Source organism: Miniopterus schreibersii (genome assembly GCF_964146895.1).
Source record: "Miniopterus schreibersii genome assembly, chromosome: 10".
Lineage (NCBI taxonomy): Eukaryota > Metazoa > Chordata > Mammalia > Chiroptera > Miniopteridae > Miniopterus > Miniopterus schreibersii.
This window is the reverse complement of record NC_138110.1, coordinates 76905894-76923499: the sequence shown is the minus strand read 5'-3', so window position 1 is coordinate 76923499 and position 17606 is coordinate 76905894.

Sequence of the window (17606 nt, the reverse complement as noted above, 5' to 3'; positions counted from 1 at the left end):
TTCTCCTTGTGTTCACCCAAGTTCCTTCTGCTACAGGGTGAGTCCGAGAGCACAGTAGGTCTCAGTCCTAGTTAACCACCATTTGCAGTTTCCTGAGGCCCCTGAGGAAGGTGGGACACACTTCACTTGCTCAGTGTTTGCAGGCCTCCTGTCCTTGGAATCTCACTCACAGCCATTTCTAAGTGATTTCTTGCCCCGTTGCCATTGGGTTCAGTTTCCTATTACTTCAGCCATTTCATCCGGTGCAACTAAAAATGTGCTTTGACTTTGCTCATTAGTGAATGGCAGAGCCCCCAGAAACTTGCTCATTTCAAGAAACCCAGTGAGCGGCTCTGGGGACCTGACTGGCCTCTGCCCAAGCATTCCAGCTCCCCAGGGCCCTGCGTTTGAGTATTTTGTGGGCACGCACCTGACCCACTTTATTCTCTCTCTAATTCACATGGGAATTTCCATAAATAAGTGCCTCATGCAAGGGTCTCTTTACAGTCTAGTTATTCAGGCTCATCTGCCTGACAATATCAGCAAGGCCATCGGCAGAGAGGAAGGGTGTCTAGATGAGGAAGATGGCCTCCTAGTCTCTTGCTTTATGGCAGGGTCTGTAGCAACTTACTTTTCACCTTCTGAGGACTGTCCCCAATTGCAGCAGCCCACATAATTCTCAGAATGTCAAAGACAGAGCTCAGCTTTGGAGTTGAGCTGGATGTATCCATCAGACTCTCTTCATCACATGGCTGACTACGTTCTTAACTCCTTTGCCTTCTTCCTCTGAGAAGCAATTCTCATGATATCATCATATATTTTACTAAGTTGCTCATAAAAGTCAAGTTCTAGTACCATCTCGTTGCATATGGCAATAGGCTGGTGACTTAAAATGTCCATGTGGCAAATCAATAACTGTATGCAGAATGCCATTACACAGGAATGCAAATCGTCCCGGGTCAATTTAGGTATTGGGATTGATTGAAAACAAGTTTGCTGGTCGCTCTGTAAGGGCAGGCCACGTGTGGGCTATTGCACTTTCTAGTCCCATGAAGTCTTTATCACAACAGGTACCATGGAAGCAATCGGTGAAACCACTTAGTTTAATCCTGGAGTGTCTATGGTCAACCTCAGGAACCATCTGCCTTAAGAAGGGGCCAGATAAGGGACAATGGATTACAGGGCTGCTGATTAATCATTTGCTTCCTAACAGTCAAAGTGCATCTTCCTACTCACAGAGCTGGAGAACACACTCTCATTTTCAAATTGCTGACATCAAAGGAAGCATTATATTGACAACATCGGGCTTAGGATTCTAAAAATATTGGCTGCATAAGCAAGATATGGCACCGCAAGTTTAAAAAAAAAAAAAAAAAGCTATCTCTTTTCTTTTCTTTCTTTGCTTTTACATACATTCTACATATAATGAGGCAATTATCACTGTAGCCAGGAATAGGTTGTTGGTCCACTTTCTTAAACAAGAATTCTTAATCTATACCTTCTCACCAAAGTATTATCTCTGTCTGAGCTAAATATGTTTCAATCCTCTTAATTTCCTTCTGACTTACATCAGCAAATGTATTACTAAAAAAGTAAAGCATTTCATTCTCTTATATTTTTAAATCCTACTTAAAATACAGCCGGAAAGAAAAGAACCCATTTCTTGGCTCTGCTAAAGGATGAACCCTAACTCAGAGGAACATGCTTTGTTCTCTGGCAGGAAAAAGAACTGGGCTTCTCTGTCCAAACATAGTTATTGCTTAACGCTGGTGGCAATTTTATAAAACTAATGTGATCTAATATTCGGGGCTCCTCGCAGCTTAATGAATTGACTGAAGACAAAAACTGACACCAGGCCTTCACTACTCCAGGTGCCCGGGAAGTATTTCGGGGCAGGATGTTTGTGTGTGATGTGATTTTGTAGTTAGCGTCTCTGGGGCTAGGAAAGGGGTAAATTCAGTTTGGTTCCTTTCAGATTCATTGCTCTCTTACTTTTCCCTCTTCTCTGCGGTGTCGACAGAGTCCTCATTTCCTAAGGAGTGGTAAAATAATACCCTGTCTTTGGTTTCTGCAGACCTCCTTTTTATAGATCTGCCTTTGTGGATTGGACTCAGACGGCACTAAATTTAAAGGTGTGCACTCTATCGCACCGTAAACCAAACTGTCAAGTGGGGGAGCCCATTTAAGCACCCACGCCGCCAGGCCATTTCCCCATAAAGGAAGCGTCACAGGAGACAGTCAGACATTTATTTGGCAGAACTAATTTTACCTTCTAGTGGGAGGCTGGCAGCGTCCCGAGCATATTTGCAATGGTCTGTCTGTTACGCCCCTTCATGCAATGCTTTGGCTCCCCTTCCATTTAATTAGTTCCTAATTGTTCTCTTGTTAAAAAAAAAAAAAATAGAATTTTGATCACAGAATGACTAAAGTTGATTTTCATATAACTTTTTTATTGTCTTTCAATCTTATAGTTTTGCCTATGATTTAAAAATGAAATAATTCTTTATTGAATTTCAGGGTATCCCAATGGAAAAAATTATAATAAATGGGTGTATATACAAAGAAAATATTTTATTCCAAATATATTCAGAGGATTTTTTCCAAAGTACCTAAGGAATCCTGAGAATAAAGACATTTTCTCCAAATATTATTTAAATTCCTTTAGAGCCATGACTACACTAGAAGAGAGGATTTTGCTGATAATGGGTGTGGCTGCTTTACTCTGATGTCTGCATTTGAAAGTGAACATCTGTGTGCCAGAGATAGAAGCATTTGCTCTATCGAATGATCTCAGGGGTCCAGAGGCAAGGTCCACACTGGCATTAAATGAAAAATCTGAGCCATGTGTGAATTAGATAATGAATTTGGAGCCTTAACCAACAGCAGCATGATGCTCCAATGATTTGATCTCGTTGGTATAGCCAACAAGGTGAATTTTGCTAGTGTCTGCAGTGAGCAGTGTGAAAGCAAGTGATAGCCATCCTAATGCAGGAATCTTACTAGAGAGAAAACGGCACCTGGGAACATAAATTAGACAGCAACATAATCTACCCATATTATTATTATTATTATTATATATATCCCCACATATTCCATAATATTTTCACTATAACTATCTTCTCCTTTCTTTCAATTGCCTTCTGGCCTTAAGTAATGAAACGGGCAGGGGCCATTCAGGTCTATATGGGCAGATTTATTCTAAGCTTTGTCCTGTATGTCAGATATTGTTACTGGAATAGACCTGGAGTAATATTATGTGCCCATCCCATGCTCTTTAAGAATAATTTTAGTGTCTAGGGTATAGATATATTTTTAATGCTGTAGCTATTCTGTTAAAAATCAAAATATGCTTTAAACCTCCATGAGACTGAATTGGGGGAATTTTATGACCATATATTAAACTATTTCAAACACATGAGAGGAACTTTAAAAATAATGAAAAGAATTCTTGATATAAGATGATTGAATGAATAAATAATTTACCGGATTATTCTTCCTACATGACAGGAAAAAATACACTATTTTATTCACTCACAAAATGTTAACTTTTTAATGTAATCATTAACTTTTTTATTATTTTTATTTATTTTTTATTTTTTTCTTTATTATTGAAAGTACTGCAGATGTCCCCCTCCTTTCCCCCCATTGAACCTCTCCACCAGGCATCCCCTCCTCCGCCCCCAGGTCTTCTCCACACTATTGTCTGTGTCCACAGGTCATGTGTATATGCATCTAAGTTCTTTGATTAATCTCCCCTCCATTCCCCGCCCCCACCTTCCCTCTGAAATACAAAATGTTAATTTTTAAAAACTATTTACATATAGGTTTTTTTGTGTTTTTTTCAATTTTTAAATTTTTTTTAAATTTATCTTTATTGTTGGAAATGTTACAGATATCCCCTCTTTTCCCACCAACCTTTCCACCCCGCACCCACCCTCTGCCCCAGCAAAACTGATTCTTCACACTCTGTGCTGTCTCACTATTTTTTGCCTAAATAGTAAGATGCTTTGTTTTGCTTTGATGTCCAGGAAATAGTATTATTAAGACATTTTTGGTTTTCATTAAGGGACAGAAATAATGACCCTTGTAAGTAAGATCCTAAGATCTTAGTTTCTACTCACTGTCCACCCTGGTCATAAAGTTTGTTGAGTGTGAAACTTCAAGGAGGACTTCCAAGTGCTTGAGCTTCTGTCCTCAAATCTTTTCAGGGTAATCAGAAGTCATAATAATGAAACAGCAAACTCAGGAACACCCTGACTTGCTACTTTCTTCCCAAGCCAAGACTGAACATTTCCGATGATGAGAGTAAAGAAATGTCATTCTCTTGGATGCTGACTAAGATTTGGATCTCTGAATCTTAAGCATGTTTGCTCCTCCGTCTGATCTCCCGGCACTTTGAAAGGTTATTTTAAATCTATACTAGTCTAGGACTTTCATATATTTACCTCTAAACAGGGGAGAAAACTCTTTTCCGTTAAAACTCTGATGTCTCTTTGAAGTACAGCTCCAGTCAAACCATGTATACTTCAAAAAAACACATCAAAGCATCAGCCAGAATTGATACGGAATGGCTAGTTTGATATCGAAGAACTACTTTAGATTAAAATGCCCAGACAACAGAAAGTGTGGATTTAACTCTATGCACGTTTTACATAACGCACAGGCACATAAATAACATGGAATTTATGTATATATATATATATGACCTTTCCATCCACCAGGATTGTAAATAGGTGTTGTGACAATCATGATTAACATATTCCTATAAACTCCATTTAGTTTGTAAGTTTTCATGAATATGTCTTACCAGATTACTTAAGCAGCAATATTTTCCTGTATATTTTCAGGACAGCTGTATACTTCTTTTCTTTTAGCTTTTTAATGTCTGATTTTCAGGAGCTATATTCTTTTTTTAAAAAAAATTATCTTTATTATTGAAAGAATTACAAATGTCCCCTTTTTTCCCCATTGACCCCTTCCACCCCACACCCACCCACACCCACCCCCGCCCCAGGCCCTCACCACACTATTGTCTGTGTCCATGGGTTATGCATATATGCATACAAATTCTTTGGTTAATCTCTTCCCACCCACCCACCCCCACCTTCCCTCCGAGATTCCTAAGTCTGCTCCATGCTTCTAGGTCATTGGATCCATTTTGTTCATCAGTTTATTTTGTTCTTTAGATTCCACATATGAGTGAGACCATGTGATGTTTGTCTTTCTCTGCCTGGCTTGTTTCGCTTAGCGTAATATACTTCCATCTTTATATTTGCAACCAATTTATTACCAGTAGGATGAATAAAGATTATTATTTTTAAAACTAGAAAATAAACTAATCAACAATATAGAGAGTTTGATGCCTTGCTTGAAGGACGAGACTTACACTGTAAAGGTCTGTGTAATTCAGACATATGCTACTAAAGCATTCGCCCCTGCGACTGGCTTCAGTGATGACACACACCTTCCTGGTTATCCTCCTGACTCTCTCCCCTTCTCATCCCTCTCTGACCTCTAGGTATGAGAGTTCCTCAAGGCCCCATTCTGGGCTGTCATCATATTTTTTGGGGGGGATAGGGGAGACTTTCTTCTAGATAATGTTATCTGTTCCCATGGCTATAACAGAATCTATATGTCAAGAACATAAAACCTAATCCGCAGTCCAATGGCCTCATCTGAATTTCAGACATATATCTAACTTTCTATTTGTAATAATATCTCCTTTGATATTGAAAAGCAGAAGAAAAACATACAGGAGAAATAGACCAAAAAAAAACACCCCAAAAAACAGAACAAAACACATCCCACACAGATCAGTGTATCTTCTTGGGCAAACCTCTCCAGTCTTTGCTCTCTCAATAAGTGGCACCACTATCCACTAGCTGCTTAACTTGGACATCTGGAAGTCACTGCAGTATTTCTCTTTCTTTTTCCACCACAATAACGCATCACCAAGTTCTGTCGCGCCAAATTGTCTACAGTTTTTCTCACATGGCCATCTCTGCCACCACTTACCTGGTACAAACCACCACTGTCCCTCGCCTGGGCCACAGCAATAGCTTCTTGTCTTCCAACTTCCACTCTCGCTTCCCCCTCAATCCACCATTCACTGAGTGATCTTTGAAAAAGCCTCGCGCCATTGCCATGCACAATGCTGTTACAACTACTCTCGGTATAGGGACCTTCCATATGGAAGGCGTGTGTCCCACCGGGGCCTTTCTACCCTCCCTACCTCTTCTCAGTCCCCTGTTGCTTCTTCCCCCGTCTCCAGTCCCAAAAACCGTCTCTGCATCCCTTAGTTTCACCAAATGCATTCTCACCGCAGGGGCTTCACTTCCACATTCTCTACATGAGCACCTGAACCGCACTTCCCGGTCCCCTTCCATAAAAGACCTGCAACTGCTACTCAACTCTCAGCTCACAGCTTAAAAAGAACTTTACAAAGAGCACTCTCCAGATAACCATTCTAAAGACGGATGTCCCAATTCTGCGCTGTCACCGAACCAGCACCTTTCAAATATAATTCTCCCTTATCTAATTCTCTATCATCGTCTGCCTAAAACCTATTTATGTTTTAGCTAGTATAGTCTCAACACAGAATATCCTTCCGTCCTTTTAGTAGAACTGACGGGGAAGACATTTCCCCCCCCCAAAGGTTTATAATTTTTCATTCAAGAAGATAAGTTCCCATGAGAGAAAAAAATAAATTACACTGGAAGTCATTTTCAATAATCTATGTTCTTTACAAGGGAAGGAGGCAAAAGCAATTCTTTTGGAGATTAAACACTGAAGGCGATGAGCTTAATCGGAAGATCACGTCAAGGAGCTGGGAGCCCTACTCTAGAGAAATGGTACCTTTGTGCAGAGTTACAGAACGGGAGGCAATTCCCAACACCACAGGCATTCTCAATTTCAGGAGCGAAACTTCCTTATAGTCCTCTGAGTTCACTTTCTTGTTAAGTAATGTTCAAAGTAAACCGTAAGTAAATCTATACCTTGAGAGTTAAGGGGGAAAAAACAAAATTCGCATGGAAAAGAAATAATAAAAGTGGAATTAAAAAAAAAGAGAGAGAAATGAAAGGCACGGTCCATTTAAGTAATAAAAGAATTAGTACACTGAAAAATATGAATATTATTCAAATGCTTTCAAAAAAGATAAAGTAGAAAAAGAAAAACCGAAGCAAGGGAGTGGGAGACTTCATCAACATAGACAGGAAGACCTAACATAACTGTTATACTACAGTTTCAAATTCTACTCTGACCTTCTTGGCAGCCAACGTGGAAAGAAAGCTGGTAACCCGCATAATTCCTGAACAGACAGGAGAGGGCAAGCCAGTTCCTCCAGGAAACCTGGGCTCCCGCGGCCCTTTCCTGTTGGACATCCGGCTTTACAATGAAGACGGGGATCTAGAGGACAGAGCTTGTGACACTTCATGGCAAGTAGACCCATGACCTTGAAACAGTTGCTCAGACGTAGTGTCTTCAACGAAAGCTCAGGCAGTAACAGTGGGACAATCTAACCAAGGCCACTCTGTGATCAGTGTCGGTACGAAAGCCCAGTTTGATCTAAGGCTATGATTTAAAGTATCAAGATCAGCGATTTGGCTTAGAGCCTTCAAGAAGGTTAATAAGTATTACTTCTTTCACTCTGGCTTTTTATAAGAGTTTGGTATCAACTATTCTGAGATAACAAGGGCTTATTATATAGATAAAGTGCAAAACAGGGCAATTCAAATTATTGTTTGTCCCCTTTCCTATCCAAGTATAGAAATTTTGCCGTCTGAAGGACAAGACCTTTACTGTAATTGGTACAGGGTACCTGTCTGCCTGGGCTGAGCAGTAGGAGATGGGCAGGTTGTGGGTAGAAAAGGTGGTGAGTGAAAGGAGAAAGAGAGACAGAAGTGTAACCCAGTGACCCGGACCTCAGGAGTTACTTGATGAATTTCTTTATTCCACATTCCTATTCCATTCTGTTTATGAATTTTGCCGATTTTATTATCTTTTTTCAATATTCTCTTTGAATATAATCATAGTATTTTAATTACTGTCTTTCTCCAGTACTTGATCTTCCCGAGCTAATCTTTTTATCTCAGCAAAACAAACAACAATCTGGAGGAGAGATTTCTGTGTACTGAGTTTGAAAATAACAAGCCTATTACTATTCAATGATTCCCTCTCCACAGTAAACACTAAGGGCTGGTCCACTGAAAGGCAGGGAATATTTCTTTTGTGGTGTTGGTTCATTTAGTCACTGTTTAGTCACCCTGTTCATGAAAATCATTAAAATAAGACTGTCTGCTGGGCCTTAAGGTCTGTCTCATGAACGCCTGAGGCATGACTGGTTAGCACAGTGTGCTCCATCCATCACCCCTGGTATGTGACAGCCTCTTCTTCTCCGAACCATCAAATGATAAACAGAAAATAGTCTCTCCTCAATACAGAGACTCCCAAGGGCCCCTATAGAAACCAGCTTTTTTTAAAGACCACAGATCTACTAAGGAAGCAAAAGGAATTAGCCAAGAAAAGGGGCAACCCCAGAGAATTTCCTGGGAATATAATGCTTTGCACATAATTGAGGCTCACTAAAAAAATACTGAACAAGAAAGAAAGAGATCATGTGGCAGTCTGGCTATCAACCAGGGAGAGAGAGATTCACCATTAGGAAGCTAGTAACCACCTGTCTGAGAAGATTCACGGAAGTCATTTTATTATTTGAAGATAGAAAGCATGCTTAATATGTCCCTCTCAGAGTAGTAAAATTATGATTTTTGTTCTTTTCAGCAACTGAGGAACACTGACATTACAAAACTGTTCAATTGTTCAGATCAATTATTCCTTCCTGGTGCCCATGTGATTCCCATTTGTTATCTCGTCATCTGGTTACTTACATAATTTCACATGCAACTTAAGGTGCTGGCTGGAAATCCCAGGGGCAAAGTTTGGCAAAAGAAGACAAAGTTGAAAAACAAAGATCTTGTGACATTTTGGTTTCTCTTTTCGTAAAGACTGACATGGCTGGCTTGGCACTTCATTAGGCAGATCAGCGCTGACTGCTACCACTTGAGCAAATGAAAGAGGCGTGAGAAGCAGTGGACAGCCCGGCGCAAAGGCGGGTAGTTCTAGAAATGCCAACTAACTAAAACCTCATGGTCCAACTCAGCCTCGTCACAAAGAGGGGCACCTCCTGGGACAGCTAGGAGAAAAGGCAATTCCCCGAGCACTTCTCAAGTCAGGAAATGAACATAGGCTTCTAAGAACCCTTGGGGTGTGTTTACTGTCTTTTTGCACAGGGTCCAATCCATTCCACTACAGGAGGCTTGGAGAGACGCTAAACTGACCAGAGGCACATCCAGTCTGGAGACCAGCTGGCATCTGCAGGGCGGCCTGGCAAGCCGGCACCTGGGAAGACAGAAGACGCTCTGTGCGGAAGGGCTGGCCGTGGCTACGTGGGAACAGAAGGAAGGCCACTTTCCACTCCAGGGGCATGTGGTCTAACCAAGCCTTTGCCTCCCTCAGTCGGATAGGATCACAAAATCATCTTTTTGAAGTGTTGTCTCAATACTGCTAAATCCTCGCTCTCTGCTATTTTTTTCCTAGACCCTGTGCTGACTATTGCGTGTTTATTGCGTTCAGATGATGTTATGAAAGTAACTTCACCGCACGCTGTTCCATCTGGTCATCACGTCTGCACAGGACACGGTGGCCGCCTTCAGTATACACTCCAGGCTCCTCGGCATACTGACTAAGAGCCACCGCTCAGAAGGCTGGTGCCTAGGTCTAAATTCTGATCCCACCACTCGCCAGCTTGATTAATTAAATTCCCTAACCTTCAGTCGTCCCATCTATAAATGCAAACAACAATGACACCGATCTCATATATCACTTGTGAGGACTACATAATGCGCGCACTGCAAATAACACAGTGTTTGGCACTGGCAGTAAAATTAATCACAATAATTATTAATTATTTTGCTCAATCATCATCGGCAACGTATTTTATCCCACACCTACCGCATGTTACTCAATTAGATTAGGGAGAATAGCACATTTTACAAGGGACACTGGGTCAGGGGCAGAAGCATCTGAGAGGCAGCCCCTAGTCCCGAGAAACACAAACTCAGCCAAAAGAATCCCCTCCTTACAGGTCCAGACACTTCTGACCGAGACTAAAACATATCCCTTTGTGGCTCACTGTATCTTCCTATTAAATGATACAGTTCCTTTGTTTTACTGTCAAATAACAATAACTGACAGTGTTATACTTCTAGCAACTGTTAAAAGGTTTTCAAAGCATGTAATCCAAAGAAGAAAAACACTGTTTATTTAATAGAGATATATCTCAAATAGTCACCAAGTGGAACATATAAAAAAGCAGCATGGTAATGATGAAACATTAGCATAAATAATTGCAGATAAATAACCAACATGACGTGCGTATGAAGAAATACATAATATTAGATGTATGAGCCTATAAAATAACTTTAATGTGGAGATACAGTAACCAACTGCAGGTTATTATAGAAGAGAAATATACCTGACAAACAGAGAAAACCCATCAGCTTCCCCAAAAGGGGGAATTCTCTGCTTGGTTCTGATCAGAGGTACCTGTAATGAAAGATTAATACCCTGGAAGATTAATAGCATCTGAAAGTGAAGACATTCTTTGTATCCCCTTTGCCTTCCTCGCCTCTAATGTAGGTGTTAATGAGTATTGAAGTGGACAAAAGGCAAGAAATGACATAAGGAAAGGGGGCAAACTGAATCTTCCCCCTTGAATAATCTGGCTTGGTCTTCAAGGCCTTCCCCTCCCAAGAACCTCAGAAAACAGATATGCTGTGACAGGAATTTTCCACGGCGATTTCTGCACAGAAAGTAAATATTCATAGAATAAGAAAAATGTTGCTTACACATTTTATAAGATGATCTCTAGGAAAAGTCTATCTGCTGCTGGCCAGCAGTGGGCACGTGTGAGTTGGGGAGTAGAGGGAAATATGTTCTATATTTGGAGAGAGTAGGGATATGTATATTATATCTGTATATACTGAATGTGTGTGTGTATATATATGTTTTCTATTTGACTTATATATATTATAGAGTATATAATAATATATATGGAGGTGGACAGGTCTGCTGCTTTCATTAACTGGGACTTTCAGAGAACAATCCCCCGCTTCCCGTTGCTCATTCCCCACCGTCCACAATGACTGTTACCAAAGAAATAAAGAGCTCTGGCTCTGGAACACATTCCTGAGAAACGTGTCAGAGAAGCTAACGAGGTACAAAGAATTCCATGGGCTGATACAAAAGCCAAAAGAGAAATGCCAGACAGAGATTCACCAGGCCAGGGACACAGGAAATGCGCTAAAACTTCACCTTGGAAGGCAAACATCCAGAACGTATGTTATTCAACAGTTAGCTTTAAAAACTATAAAGTAAGCAACAAACTGCTGAATAAAATATGTTACATCTTCTGACCTTGACAGGTACGTGTTTATATATACAAAATATATACAGCAATGTTTTTATTTGGCTAAAATTTGGGAAAACTGATATCAAAGTTGAATGCATCTAATTTGCAAGTCCCACTGCAAATATGTGTTTTACTTAAGCCCCCTAGTTGTTATAGATGATGCTCATTAAAATCTGAGGTGTCCTCAGAAAGAACACATGAAGTAACCTGAGGGGGGTACAGAAAAATGCCTCCGAGATCAAAGAAGACAAATGACCCCCCAAAAAGAGAATCACCAAGTCCCTAAACCTGCAGGAGTGACACGGTGGTCTTCTAACTGCGCCACAACAATTAGATTCAATAATGACCGGCAGCATTTCAAGCTAATAAAAGTTCTAATGCAAAAAATTCTAACTAGATCTACCTGAATTCAAGGTAACAGGTTACTTCATGCGCACAATATTCAGAGTTTCCCCAAAGAAAACAAAAGATTGCTAATTCTCATTAATGAAACTCTTCCTACGGTCTGTGAATTGTGCCCGTTTCAGAGACCTGCTTTCGCGCATCTGGGGACGTGTTTTCTGACTACCTACCTACCAAATCTCCAAATCTGATATTATTGTTAAAAAGGTAACACTGGTACCATAGGTATCACTAATCCTTTTACAAAAAGGCATTCCTATTCCCAAAATACTATCTATCATTTTCCACATCGAATCCTTGGCTTTCCAGAAAGCATCAAATTATAAAATTTTATAAGTTACTTTCAGAATGGCATAGAGAAATATTTTAGGGAATCCTGAATTATGTTCAAAGTTTACAAATGTGCCTGGAGCTTGGACTAGAAAAAAAACCTACTCAGAGAAAGATATATTGAAGCTACTAACCAGAAACCGTACTCTCCGGGGACTGAGACTCCAGATATGCTCTTAAATGTATGTTTTGTTTTATAGTCATACCATTAACACAGACTCGAACAGGACTGGATTGGTCCTGTGGGTGGAAGTGTTAATTCTTTCAACTGAATACTTATCACCAAACAATAGTTTTTATACAGATTAAATGACCTACTGTTCTACCTCTAACAACAACAAAAAAGCATACTAAAACTACAAAAAAACCTAACATGTAAAGTAAAAGGTGATTCAATTGGCATTTCAAATAATAGGACAAATCTAAGAATGTTTACGCCTCCAGTGGGACAGTTCTAGAAGAGATGGCTCACCTGCGTGCATTACAGACAAATAAATCCTACCTGTCTCTTCCAGAGAGAGAGCAATGCCAAGATTTATCTTGCATTTATTTGAAAAAAACTGGTTTCCTTCCTTAGAGACTGGCTTTCTGGCCCTCGGAGTGAAAAGCATCTCCCAGGCCTTCAACCTTTGGACTGCGGAAGTCGTTTTTATCCGCGTGTCCTTGAAGAACACCAGTGGCCCCCTGGGGTCATGCTCTCAATGACTCAGCAGGCCCAGAGTTCCTTGACAATCCAAAAAAGTTCATGTGAAAAAAATCTAGTAAACTGAGATCATTCAAGCAGAATCCACCACTTTATTGAAGCTATTTTCAAGGATATATAGAGACAAAAACCCAGCATCTTAAACCTTCCCGTCTTTGTGATGGGGTCCTATAGATGACTCTCTCCCCCCAAGTTTATGTAGTAGTCCTCTTAAAATACTGTAGGCCAGGCAAATAAATAAGAGAAGAAATCTTGTTTCCTCCTTTCGTTTGTTTTTGTTTGTTTGTTTCTGACTCTCAGCTCTTCCTATCATGAACTATGTCGAAAGAATGCATTGATTCCCTAGAGGGAAGATGATAACTTCTACTGACTTTTGCTGTAATATTTTCTACTTTAAAATAATTTATGAACTAATGATTCAAAAAATTCATAGTCATCTCTGACCTCTTAATTTAACAGGCTCTCCCCAACAGCCAGTCCACCCAAATCTTACTAATCACATAGTTAATGCTAAAAGCAGCAATGATTTAAAATCTGAATTGTTCTCAACCAGCTATATGCATGTTCACTCTTTATTATTCTTCATTATCAAACTTTGGTATCATTTTTCTAGATTAATAAAATGGAAAAAATAATAGAATTGTTTTCACTTAAATGAACAAAAAGCTGTTAATATGTTCTGTATCTTATAGTTTGCTTTCCACAAAAACCTTCAATAAAATAATCTACATATCCTATAATGGGAAACTATTTAAATAAATTATAATACATTCATAAAATTCAGTATTTTACAGCCTTTATGTACCAATAATTTATACGGCACAAGTAAACGCTTTACAAAATAATGTAAATATGAACTAAAGTGCATTTATGCATATTTTTATTCTATGTATGGAGAGAGAAAAAAATGAAAAAGATGTAGAAGAAGAGCCTACTAATGGGGAGGGAGTTTTGTTTAGTGTGATGAACATAAACTATACTTAGCTTTTGGTTATGGCCGCTCAACCGTAATGTACTTAAAAACCACTGAAGTGTATGCTTTAAGTATCCGGATATTACCGTATGCGAGGGGCATCTCAATAAAGATGTTAAAAACGTCAATACGATTATTGCAAATAATTTCATTAAAGTACAATTTACATAAAATGCCCACTTTAGGTACACAGTTTGGTAAATTGTAACAAATGTTTACACTAACAAAATCAGCATCTGCTTCCGGAAAACCCAACCTACAACATGGCCTGCACGTTCCTCCGGTCTCACTTCTTTGGCTCGTGATTCTTTTTTGTTTTTCACTTACAGCTGCATGAGGGACAAAGGACGAAGCCCAGCGCTGGGTTTCTTCATAACTGGTTCTAACGCGTGACCACCAGGCCCTGACCGAAAGAATGCCCGCTGCCCATCCGTGAGATGCTGCACCAGCTGTGAACCCTGCGTTAGCAAGAGTTCCAGCTGTTACAGCTTAAATCGCACCACACTGAGACAGCCCCTTCGTGACAACCCCAAAGTCCCGATTGGGTTTCTTTCGAGTGTTACTCAGGGATTTCCCTCAGCGGCAAGGAAAGAGATGTAGGCCTCAACTATCAGAACAGAGCAAAAGGGCGCTGGTGCCCTTCACTTTTGACAAAGCGCAGACCCCACCCGGTGCAGGGCCCACGTGGGCACCGGCGGCTCTGGGTGCGAGGAGCCGCGGGCGGTCTGCGCTGCCTCCCCCTTGGGCTTCTGCGTCGCCCTTCCCTCCTCCCAATCCCTTGCTCAGTGCCGGGCCAGCCCCCGCCAGGCTCCCCTTGTGCACGCCCTGCGGCATCCAGAATTTGGCACTTACGTCATGCTCATAAAATGTCAGTGAGCATTTACATTAATAAAAATTATTTATTGCTTCTCATCATTTGCAGTCACACTGATGTGCAGAAAATCAGATCTGAAAGAATTTAGTCACAACGATTATACATAATATGTGCGGTATTTTGTATATTTATTAATTAAATGTTCCTCTACCTAGAGCATTATTTAATCTTACTAAACTCACTGTAATTGGTTTTCTACCTCCAAGCACATCCTCTGCTTCATAATTAAAGTTCCAGTCTCTCAATCTCGGCTAAATCCAGGCCATAAAACCACAGAGAGCAGGGTAGTGAAGGTCAGAGACTTTCTAGAGCCCAAGGGGCAAAAAGAAGGGATATGAGACAATTATCAGAACTCCAATCACTGTCAACAGAAAATACAGATAAATCCAACTCCCCAAGTGCCCCCAGGTTTTCTAATCACAGCTACGCACACAAATACACTGACACAAGCACAGAGTGTGCGCATACACGCAAGCACATGAATACACACCTGATTCTCTGTATTTCTTTAACATCAAGGAAACAAGTGTCCTGAATTTGCTAGAGGGAAACTAGGATATTCAAAGGTGTTAGGAAGAGCAATAAACATGGGGAAATGTTATCTTGCAACTAAAACACACCTTTTGTTCCTTCTGCAGGGATATTAAACACACACACACACACACACAGATCGCCCTAGATACCCTTTCATAAGGGCATAAAGAGCTCTCGTCACCATCACTATCCCTGCGAGCTGCTCTTTTGCACTGAATTTCCACGTGAAATTCTCTCCTTTACTCTCTCGCTGCTGAACCTCGGAGGTGAGTGGGCACTGCTGCTGTGGCCGGCACAGCGCAGTCAGTACAAATGCTTCACCGCGCGCACTTCCCGCTCACCTTCACCCGCCTCCGGAGGGGAAGCATCTGGCAGCTTCGTTCTACACCGTGGGCCAAGCGTTGTCCACGGCCCTGGGACTCTCTCCCTCCCTCGTGTCAGAACCCCCTCAGCAGCAATTAACGAAGGAGGAAATAGGGCATGAGGCCCAACTATACTGATCTCTCTCGGTCCGAGGACTCAAGGCTTTGAGGCATATTGACCATAAGCAGGTAAAGAGACATTTCCTGTCACATGTCATCACTTTTGTGGCACGGATTTACACAGGGACATTAGCCTGTGAGAACAGAGTATCTTATGCACAATATGGGTTAGACAGTGTTTTAAAAGAGAGTAAGAGACGGAGATAGAAACATCAGTGATGAGAGAGTCACTGATTGGCTGCAGCCCGCAACCTGGGCATGTGCCCTGACCGGGAATCGAACCCTGACCTCCTGGATCCTAAGTCGATGCTCAACTGCTGAGCCACGCCCGGCTGTGCCATTTTCTTGACTTTTGGACTGTTATCATTGAGCACAAATAGCATGCCTATGCTATAGAAATTTCTAAAATTTGGTTATTTTACCTTTAAAAAGCATGGGGCCATTTGAACTGAAATTATGAAAGCTCCAGGCTCCCAAATGCCCTTGAGAGTAAGGATCCCAACTGGAGGCCAGCTAACCTTGGACAAAATGAATTTGTGAAACCAACAGGTTTTGAGCAGTTGCTGAAGCCTAGAAGCTGGTAGGAGATCACCTAAGGTGATCAAGGTAATCAGGAAAGGCCCAGGAAAAAGCAACATGTAGACCACTTCCCTCAACAACCCTTTCAGTTGCAAACAACGGTTGTTCTGCATGTAGCACTAGTGCCTCTGCCCTCCGAGGTTCAAAGCTCCCATTATAAACATGAGGTCTTGCTGGTCGGCAAGTCAGCATCATCCGTCTCAGCAGCCCTGACTGCGATGTCACCATACTCCCACATGCAAGAGAACTGAACCCTGACCAACTTCAGGGATCTGCCCGATGACTTAGATGTCTTGGGACGAAGTGAATGGACTCAAAACTCTTAATCCGTTTGGCAATGAGATACCATCTTCCCCCAGGCCCCTACCACCATTACATAGGAGGTCGAGGACCTTCTGGGACTGAGTACTAGAGACAATATGGACTCAACACTGACATTCTCCTTGGTCTTTCATATTGAACAATGCACAAATTAGCATCCTTTGTGTGGACCCAAACCAAAAGTCTGCATGGGAAGCCATCCAGTCTCTGTCCTTGTGCCCCCATAGCTCTAATGACCTCTTTGAGCCTCTAGGACTGATGACTTTGCCAACTGGGCCTTTGTAAAAAAGAGGCAGCCTCAATGCAGGGGCAACCCCTCGGTATGGCCTCGTTGTCTCCATGACATGACTGCCAGGATTATTTGTTTTGAAAGGTGGTTATTAGCTTGCCACTGGGTTCTTACTGAAACAAAATGCCTGACTTTGGTGTGGGTTATTAACAATTAGCAAGGTAGGAAGGATCCAAGGAGCCTCACTTGTCAAATAGAAATGGTACATTCAACAAAGCAGCTAGCCTGGCCTTGGCCCTCAGATCTCCTCCATTTTACTTAAAAAGTGACTATAACAACCCTGGGAGCAATTTCATCCCGCACAGTGCTGACTTATAAGAAAGCTGCTGTGTCTGTGGGGCCCTTAATTCGCAGAGGGGATCCCCTAAATGTCTGGGCCCAGTTCACTGATGGTTTCGCTAAGCTGAAAACTGATACCGTTCACCGGGCTCTGCATCTGTTAACCTCAAGGCTAGCGGTGAAGAATAGAGAATGTGTGGTCGCTCTGCTCAGTGGACAGAGCTCAGGGCACTTGCGTAGCTCCGGCCAATAGGCCAATATTCACCTTGATGAAACTTGTTATAATTCCACTGAAGTTTGGGCACTTGCCAATGGCCCTGTGTTTGGTCTGCCACTTGGAAAACTACAGACTGGCAGATTAATACTCTCCTCTTTGGGGCCATGAACTGCG